Source organism: Rhinatrema bivittatum, chromosome 4 (assembly GCF_901001135.1).
Source record: "Rhinatrema bivittatum chromosome 4, aRhiBiv1.1, whole genome shotgun sequence".
NCBI lineage: Eukaryota > Metazoa > Chordata > Amphibia > Gymnophiona > Rhinatrematidae > Rhinatrema > Rhinatrema bivittatum.
The window spans coordinates 408,685,338-408,695,837 of record NC_042618.1 but is presented as its reverse complement, the minus strand read 5'-3'; positions in this window follow the sequence as shown (position 1 = coordinate 408,695,837).

Below are 10,500 nucleotides of genomic sequence, written 5' to 3'. Positions count from 1 at the left end.
TATATTCTCATTCTTAAAATTTAAAAAAGCTTTTTCTTTTTCTTCTTTTAAGAGACACAAAGTACAAATTTAGCATGTTTTAGGGTTTTGTTTTTGGGTTTGTTTTTTTTAAATAGAGTATCAGTGTTTTATAGGAATTGTGAAATCCAGAATTTGCTGTAATGGGAGTAGCCTCCCTTCAGCCCAGCACGTTTTTTTTTTTTTTTCTCTCTTAAACAATAGGATTTAGAGTTTAGCAAAAGGTATGAGCAGTGGGATTTTCCCCTCCTCCTCACTCCAGTCTGGGGCAATGCAGTTTATCTGCACTTGTGGTTTTAATCAGAGAGCTTCAAGGCAGCTTCCTGCCAGAAAGGAAGCTAAAATCCTCACATACCCTGTGGTTTATGTAATGGATAACCCCTTGATCTTTTCATGGCTTAAGTCAGCGACTCCAAGAGTTGTCTCTCTAAATGGAAATGCCAGTATGGTAGCTACTTAACATGCATACTACTTAGTAGCCAGCCTGTCCTCTAAACAGTGAAGTCACATTCTTCATCCAGTGTAAAACAGATGCTTCCATACTGGATATACCACCTACTCAGTCTGCCTGCATTCATATTGATTGAATTGGGATGAGTGGGTGGATGTGTTTTGTATTAATATTGAAGGAAGGACTGTGTGGCTAGACTACTCTTTAAAAAAAACCAAAAAAAAACCCTGCCCTTTTGGGCAGTATTCACTACTAATGCTTTATTTTGTGCTATTATCTTGAAGGCTGCTAAAATATAAAAACTTAACTATCTTGTACTAAAGCTCCAGGTATATAGGTGTGGGCCTACAGGAGTAGTCATCTTAAATGGTATCAGTTCATCAAATCATCATGAAATATAAGTCCAAGGAGAAATACAGTTGAAGTCAGAAGAATTACATAATCCTTGGGGAATTCTGTACAAAACAAAATACAATTCTGTGCACAAAAACTTAAAATTCTACATACTTTATATTGGTCAAAATAACAATATACAATGACAGTCTAATTTAAAATGTAATACAGAAAAAAGTTATTAAAGATGCAGAGTTTTAAATACTTTGAGCAGAATTTCCCTAGATGTTCACTGTAAGAGTCTCTCTTCCACCCTCTCTCCCTGTTTCCTTGGCCAGTCTTTCATTTTGCTGTCTCAGGCCCCAACTCCTCCACCTGCCACTATCTCTTCCACTCTATCTCCACTCCCAGAGTATGACCCCCCTCTCTCATACTGCCCCTCACATGGACTCCCTCTGTCTCTCTCTCTCTCACACACACATAGGCTCCCTGTCTAATGTACATACACATCTCCTCATAAGGCTCCCTACTCTTTTCTCTTTTGCATACACACATCCCCTCATACAGACTTGCTTGCTCCCTCCCCCTCTCCCGCTCCCGCATGCTCCCTGCTCTTGCACGCACCCACTCCACATACAGGCTTCCTCTCTCTCTCGCTCATCCCCCGCACACACAGGCTCCCTCTCTCACAAACAAGCACCCTCACATACACACATTCCCTTTTTCACACACATCAGCTCCCAATTTTTCACATAGTCCTTCAATCTCTTCCTATAGGCTCCCTCTCTCTGCAACTACACACTCACCAGGGCCTGCTCCTTCACCATGAGGACAGCCTCCACGAGTGGCACACCAGGGCCTGTTTCACTTTTGCTGTGAGCGGGACAGCCTCCGCTTGCAGTGAAGGAGCAGGCCCTGATGTCCCGGAGTAGAGTATGGCCTGCTTGCAAGGAAGGACCAGGCCCCGGTGTGCTGCGAGCAGACGCCAGCCACTCGCGGCACGCTGGGACCTAACAAAATCTGCACGACTGCGTAGGAGGAGAATTTTGTGGTCCACAGTAGTGCAGAATTCCCACAGGACTAATTACATATTGCATTTCTCACAGGACAAGCAGGATGGTAGTCCTCACATATGGGTGACATCACAGGATGGAGCCCAATCACGGAACATTTGTCAAAGTTTCTAGAACTTTGGCTGGCACCTACTGGGCATGCCCAGCATGGCACTAACCCTGCATCCAGCAGGGGTCCCCCTTCAGTCTCTCTCTTTTTTTTTTTTTTTTCCCGCACAGCAGTAGCCACGCGGGTTAAGGAGCTCTCTAGAGATTCTTGACAGGAATTTTCTTCACGGAACTTTAGAAATTTTCAAAAAATTCTACCCCATAGGGGTCCCCCTATCGATATCTGTACTCCGCGGTCAAAAGGTAAGGCTTTACCCTCGTTTGCGGTTGATTCCCATCGAGTTTTCCCCTTCGGGGCCTACTGGCCATCGACCGCACCGTGGCTAAATGTTTATCGAAGCCATGGCGTCGGGTTTTCGTCGGGGCCCCGATTTTCCTCGGACAATATCCATCATAGATCCGCATACAGTTTGTGTATTGTGCTTGGGGTCCGGCCATGATACCCTAACTTGCACCAAATGTGCCCAAATGACGCCGAGGGGCTGTAAAGCCCACTTAGAAAAGATGGAGTTTCTTTTTCATTCAAAATCCCCAACTTCATTGACCGCTTCGACTTCGTCTGAGCCGGTGCCATCGACCTCGTGAACAGCGGGACACCGGGGCTGCCCGACCAGCATAGACTACTCCGAAGGTGTTGACTTCTTCCTCATTGCCTCAGGAGAAGGACCAAGGAGAACATCGTGAAAAGCATCGACACCAGCATCGGAAGGCTCAGTCCGCTGATCCAGGCAAGCCATCGGCGTCATCAGAGCCACCGACAAAGAAATCCCGTCCAGAGAAGGCCCCATCCTCCTCTGTGACCAGGTCACAGAGGTGTTCCCCCACCTTCATTGGTGCAGGGAGCCGCGACTCCACTTTTACCGGTGAACCCTCTGGCTACGCCTCTATTGCCTCCTACTCCGGATCTGGGGTTACATGCCCCAGGCTTCCGTGAGGAATTGGATCGGATGATCCAAGAGGCCATCTGAAAAGCACTGCAGGGATTCCAGCCTCCATCGATTCCGGTACTGGTGCCCGAGCAGGTCACCGATCTGATTCCCATGGCGCTCGCACTGCTACTGGATAGACTGGATGCGTTGAACGGTGCCCTTCCACCGCTGGAACCAAGGACACAGGTATGTCCTCTTCCTTCGACACAGATACCTTTGTCATCGGAAGGTGAAGAAACACAGATACCCATACCGCCATCTGGAATTCTGCCACAGACTCATCCATCGATGTCGCTGGTTCCATCGATGCCTTCGGTGCCTAGGCCTGGCCCTTCGGGAATAACAAGAAAATCCCAAAGAGCCAAAAAACAACAAAGGTGTCAACAAAAGGTGTCAACAAAGGCACCCTCTCCATTCCCCCTTTGAAAAAAGCCCACCTCTCCTCTACTAGGGACCGTGCACTATCCATTGCAGGCCCTAAACAATGGAACACCCTCCCTACCACTCTCAGGCTAGAGCCATGTTACGCCAAGTTCAGAAAAAAACTTAAAACATGGCTCTTCCGACAAGCCTACCCTGATTAAGTACACCGACTTCTGCAAGTATCTTGCCTACGCCTTGTATATTCCTGTAAATAGTCCGTTGCAGTTTTTATTTATTGTTTTAATTCCTCCACCTCCTGCTCTTTGTATACTCCTCCTTGTTCGCCCTCCCTGTTCATTGTAATTTCTACCTTTAAAGTTACATTGTAAACCGGTATGATGTATGCATACTAATACCGGTATATAAAAGTTTTTAAATAAATAAATAAATAAATAAACAAACAGTCCTATAATACAACAAACAATGACAGCAAAAGGACTTTAATATTTCACATGTGCCCACGCCAGCAATATTCAAATTAAATTGTTTGTTTTTTTTTAATTTGAAAAACCGCATCAGCAAGCCTGACACCGACGATGCATGCAGCAGGGTCGTTCGTTGGGGGGGGGGGGCGTGGTCTCTCGATCGGGTTCCTTTCTCTTTCACACAAATCATTAAATCCCCCTCACCTCCCGATGGTCATCTCTTCCTTCTATTTTTTTTTCTCTCTCAGTTTGATGCAGTCCTAGATAAAGTCCTTTTGCTGTCATTGTCCTTCGGGAATAACACCATTTCTTCCCTCTGAAGACCGTCAGGGAGCTGTTGATCAATCTTATGATCCTTGGACTGATGATTCTTCCCAGGATACAGATGGATCTGCCTTTAGAGCCCTCTCCTCTTGAAGAGAGAAGGCATTCTCCTCCAGAGGATCTGTCCTTTATTAACCTCATTAAAGAAATGTCGGAGACAATTCCATTTCAGCTTCAGACAGAAGGGGACTCAAGGCACAAGATGCTGGAAGTACTCCAGTTCCTTGATGCTCCTAAGGAAATCATGTCTATTCCTATTCATGAAATTCTAATTGATCTTCTAAAGAGGAATTGGGAGCACACAGGCTTGGTTCTGCCTGTCAACCATAAGACAGATGCCACCTTTTTTTGTTCAGTCAGCTCCTGGGTTTCAAAGATCACAACTGGATCATCACTTTGTGATTGTGGAATCAGCCCAGACCAGTTTCAGGATGAGCTTAATGCTCTGGCTCAAAAAGTCCTGGATGCAGGCAAACTTGAGGTCTGTGCTGTGTACGACATATTTGACACTGCCTCTAGAGTGTCCGCAGCGGGGATTAGTGCAAGAAGGTGGGCCTGGTTGAAATCTTAAGACCAGAGGTACAGGACAGGTTGGCTGATCTGCCCTGTGCTGGTGATAATCTCTTCGGAGACAAGATCCAGGAGACTGTGGCGCAGCTAAAGGACCACCATGAAACGCTGCGTCAACTTTCTTCAGTGCCTGCTGATTTCTCGTCCACCTCCAAGAGGACATTCAGGTGAGACTCTTAAGCGGCTGGCCTACAAACCAAGAAGGTATTATCCTCCGGCTTCCCAAGGTTGCCCTTCCAAGCCTTATCAAAAAGGTCAATCCAGACAATCCCGACCTCAGAAGACCCAACCAGCTCCTCAGCCGGGACCAGCGTCAGGGTTTTGACTCCTCCCTGTAGAGCATATGCCAACCTCCTCTTCCATCTGTACTGGTCAGTGGTCGATTGTGCCACGTCACCAACATTTGGCACACAGTCACCACCGATCAGTGGGTGCTTGCAGTAGTCACTCAGGGTTACCACCTAAACTTCCTGACTGTACCGGCGGACTCCCCACCTCAGCTGACGTGTGGATCGTCCGACCACTCTCCCCTTCTGGAACAGGAGGTTTCAACCCTCCTCCAGTCCTGGGCATAGAACCAATGCCCCTCTCCCAACAGGGGCAGGGGTTCTATTCCCGGTATTTCCTCATCCCAAAAATGTCAGGTGGCGTTCGTCCAATCCTGGACCTTCGTGCCCTAAACAAGTATCTAGAAAGGGAAAAGTTCAAGATGGTAACCTTGGGCTCTCTACTTCCTCTTCTACAAAGAGGGGATTGGCTGTGCTCTCTGGATCTCCAAGATGCATACACACACATCTCAATTATTCCATCTCATCGCAAATTCCTGCGATTACTGGTCTGCCCTTGCCACTTCCAGTACTGTGTACTACCATTTGGCCTAGCGTCCGCTCCATGAGTCTTTACCAAGTGCCTCATGGTGGTCGCAGCCTTCCTCAGGAGTCAGGAAGTCCATGTCTACCCTTTATCTTGATGATTGGTTGATAAGGGCTCAGACTCAACAAGCCGCATTGGCATCCTTGCGTCTCACTCTCCATACCCTGATCTCCCTAGGGTTTCTAATCAACTATCCCAAATCCAAGATAGTTCCATCCCAAACCCTATCCTTTATAGGGGCCGACCTAGACACTATACAGGTGCTCTCACAGGACAGCAGCATGTTAGTCCTCACGAAACCTGCCCGCCATCCCGCGGAGTTGGGTTTGCTTTCGTTTCCTTATTTTATTTTTTGCACATACTTTTTACCCCTGCTGGATGCAGGGTTAGTGCCATGCTGGGCATGCCCAGTAAGTGCCAGTCAACGTTCTAGAAACTTGACAAAAGTGTTCCGTGATTGGGCTCCATCCTGTGATGTCACCCATATGTGAGGACTAACATCCTGCTGTCCTGTGAGAACACCTGTTACAGGTAAGCAACTCTGCTTTCTTTTGCTTGTTATGGAAAAAGACTAAACTTTAATTAGTTGCTTAGAGCAGTGATTTTCAGCCAGTGTGTCGCTGCTACCTATCTCGTGCTGTTCTTCCCTCCTCTTCCTTCACAGAGTGAGAGAGGGACAATCTTCCACTGCTGCCATTGCTGCCCAGGCTATCAGCACATTCAAGCCCAGATGGGAACGGGAGCAGTGTTAGTGGAGGCTGGCAACTGCGGCTGGGCCTTTTCTTCTTCCCGCATCTGCCCGGAACAGGAAGTGATGTGCAGTGGAAGTCGCGGGAAGAAGAAAAAGTAGCGGCGTTGGCCCCGAGCAGTAGAGTGGGCCCAAAGCAAAATCAGAAGCAGCCAGAAATCTGCACAGAAGACAGCACAATTAGCCTCCTGTGGCCGATGGGATTCTTCTTTCTTGGGCTGCGAGGGCTAGAGGAGGAGGTTGCTGCAGCTATCATTTGGGCTGGGGAGGGATTGCAGGAAATGAGAGAGACAGCCAGCCAACTTGTCTGTAAGTGAGAGAATGTACGTGTGATTGTGTGTGTATATGTAACTGTGATTGAAAGCCTATGTGTAAGTGAGCATTTGATTGAGATCATCTGTGTAAGTGTGTGAAAGAGAGCATGTGTGTGATTGAGAGAAACTAGTCAGAAAGTGATGTGTGTGTATATATAGGAGAGACAATGGAAGTGACTGGTCAGGGAGGTGACTGGGAAGTGTGTGTGTGTATGTGTGAGAGAGAAAGTGATTATGGGAATGAGAAACCTGTGCATGTGGAGAGAGCTAGCATAGGAGTGAGAAACATGGGTGTGTGTGAGACACAGCATGGGAGTGAGAAGCCTGTATATGTAAGATAGAACATGGGAGTGGGAAGCCTGTGTTTGTGTGCATATAAGAGAGAGACTGGGAAGGTGACTGGTGCATGTGTGTGTGTAAGAGACTGGTCAGGAGATGATTGGTGTGTGAGAGAAAGTGGTATGTGAGTGTGACTGGTATGTGTGTGTGAGAGAAAGAAAGTGATTATGGGAATGAGAAGCCTGTGCATGTGGCAAGAGCTAGCATAGGAGTGAGAAACCTGGGTGTGTGTGAGACATAGCATGGAAGTGGGAAGCCTGTGTGTGTATGTGCATGAGAGAGAGAGAGCACGACTGATCAGGAAGGTGACTGGTGTGTGTATGAGAGACTGGTTGAGAGATGATTGGTGTGTGAAAGACAGAAACTGGTCATGGGGGTGTTACTGGTGTGTGTGTGTGTGAGTGAGAGAGAGAGACTGGTCATGGACCCTAAGGAAGAGGACCATGAGTACAGAGCTTCAGCCACTACTGCTTCTGATGTGTGCTACTGGCCTGCATTGAAGAGGGGTAGGAGAGCTGCTGGAGGGGGTTAGTAAAGGTGGCTGATTATTTTTCTTGATTGACTGCTATTTTAGTTACTGAATATTATGTGATGTCTGCTGTTTTGACATTTTATTGGTGTTTGGAGAATTTTAAATAATTGAGTTTTTAATTGTTGGATATTATTCTGTTCATAGTTGTTGTGAAACGTTTATTCTGCTTATTAGTATAGTTATACAATTATTTCTGTGTTGGGATCTATAGCTGCTTGGCTAGTTCTGTTTTCCTAATAGGAGGTATATTGGTGTTTAGGGCCTGATTTAATATTTGTAGGGTTGTTACTGTTTGAGTGCATTCCATAATACAAGTGTAAGTGCGTGCAGATTAGTTTATGTGCATTACTGCAGATCTTGGGAGTTATGTTAGGTCGGTTCTGTATATATGACAGAGGTGAGGTATTTTACTATATCAGTCTTATTTGTTGTATTTTCTCAAGAGGACATGCATTGGTGATAAACTGCTGTCTTTTCATAAGTAGGGCTATTGAGCCTGGTAGTAGGAGTTTGTGTTGCTGTTACTGAGATGACACTAGAACCAGCATATCTTTTTTTGTAAGGTGAGTTGTACGGAGAATGTCATAATTCTGCTTTACATCCATAATGGTGGGTCAGGGGGGTTCCTGTGGATGCAAACTGTACTTTTACATTTAGCCCTATGATGGTCATGTGTTCAGTGTGTCACGCATGTGAGAACCATCTGTCAGGTGTGTCCTGACAGAAAAAAGGTTGAGAACCACTGGCTTAGAGTGCAGAGATGTATGTATCCAGTATTAAAAGTACAGTAGGAAGCAAAAGTGCAAATATATAATTTTGGATAAGAAATCAGAACTAATTCTTACAGATAAATCCAACCTATTGTAAAATAGATTGTTAGAAATTCTCTAAGAAGGGAAGAAGATGGGCTCTTGAAGTGAGACAGCTTCTGTTATGAACTTTTTCACAGAGTTCTTGCTTCCTGTAAAAGAGCTCTGCGAAGTAACTGGTAAATACTGCTGTGGCCTCCACTGGAGGGGCCATTCCATTACCCTTCCCATGGCTACATAAGTAGATACTTCACAGAAATAATAGTGGATATATGGAACAGCATCCCACTGGAGCACAAAACAGTATAAAAAAAAAAAAGCATGTGCTAAGCAGAAAAAACTCCCACATCTAAAGATACGGGGATAAGCCCTGCATTATTGCCTATGGCTGGGCAGAATGGATAGACCTTGCAGCATTTTTTCTTGCTGCACGGTATTTCCTTCCCCTCACTGCATAGAAGTAGCACCTTCAGAGCAGTAGGAATAGTAATGGGTTTCTCACCAGTGACTGCTTCTATGCAGAGTTAATTCAAGAAGGGAAAGGTGGTCATTTTCTTGTCAGATGTTGTAGCTGAAATTATAATCTTTCACTTGTAAAAAAAAATAAAAAATTGTGAAAATATTTGAATAGTATGGTTGCAATGTCAATAACAAATCTGGGATTGCATTATGGAATAATGAATCAATTTTAACCATTAAAAGGATCTTATGATGACCTGCTTCATTGGAAACACATGATGACATCTATAACAGACTAGTTCTAAGTTTACTGAATTAATATTTTTATCCATTTTTATTTTGTACCAGCTACTTAACAATGCACATGAGCAATGTAGAGCAGCAGTAAATATTGCGGTCCATGAGTGCAATAAGCTGGTAGGGTTTACAGGATATCCACATTCAATATGCATCTCCTGGATAATCCTGAAAACTGGCTTGCAGTGGTTGAGGATTGGCCTTGCCTATCCCCAGTGTAGAGTAAGAAAACATTGATTCATTACATTTATTGAAAGCTGGACATAACCGTGTGACTTAAATCTTATTTACCTCATATTGAATAAAGCAGCTTGCAAAGACTGAAATTTAAAAGCAGTGCACCATCTGGTATGTTGAAACTTCTAAGAACTTTGACATAGTGCTAATTAAAAAAAAACAAAATACAGAGATGAGTTAATCCATGGGAAACCGTTTTAAGGTTATGAAGTTTGCCCTTTCTATGCGGCATTTTTCGTTGCTGTACTCAGATTTGGGGAGATACTTAGATCAGGTCAGATTTGTGGTTCCTGCAGTCAGTTTTTAGCTACACAATTCAGTTGTAAATTGGGACATTAGCACTATCACATGAACCACCTGTGTGGCATTGCAGTTTATCTTAACTTCTCTGTTTTCGCTGTTGCGTTATTTTTCAGTATACCAGATGAGAGTAGTCCTGTTTTAATAAATGTAGGGAGGGTAATTTTTAAAACATTTGTGCAGGTAAAGCAGTGCTTTACCAAGTCAATGGCATCTTGTAAAACTATCTGCTCTACAAGTGTGCAAAAAATACATAGCGGAGATAGTGCAGGATGGATCTTAAATGCCAATGGCTTAAAATTAAAAAACAGGTATGCAGTTTCTGCTGGGGAAAATTCCCTGCAGGTAGCAGCAGGTGTAAATGTGTATGGGTTGTGTTCCCAGTATGATTTTCAAAGCAATGGTACATGTGAACATCTGCTCTAAAAATTACCCCCGAATGAACTTTTTTTTTTTTTCTTATTTTGGTAATTTTAAGAAATCTTGTACTTATTTTCATAAATAATTTGGGAAAGATTGCTACAGCATGGAGGAAACATTATTATAGCAGCTTTTAATATACTTTGTCAAGAATGCTACTCAGGTAACAGTGTAAACTAGGTTTGGCCCAACTCAAGCAAAGCCTCCATTTCCAGCTTCAATAAATACTAAGCTGTGCATACAAAAGCAGTAATGGAAAATGTTGAACACTCCCCCTTCCCGGGAGGGGGGTAAATATTATCAAACTATATTAACTGAGGCCACTTATGAGTTAAGGCAGCTTTCTCTCACTAATCAACAGTAACAATAAAAGTAAATATTCCACATTCTTTATTGAAAGAGGCCATTTATTGCAATAATAAATGATAAACCTATTACACACAACTGTACAGAAATCTGAGTTTCCTTATTGGTTGAAGAAAAAAACCCCCAGTACAATAATAAATTCCAGTCATTGC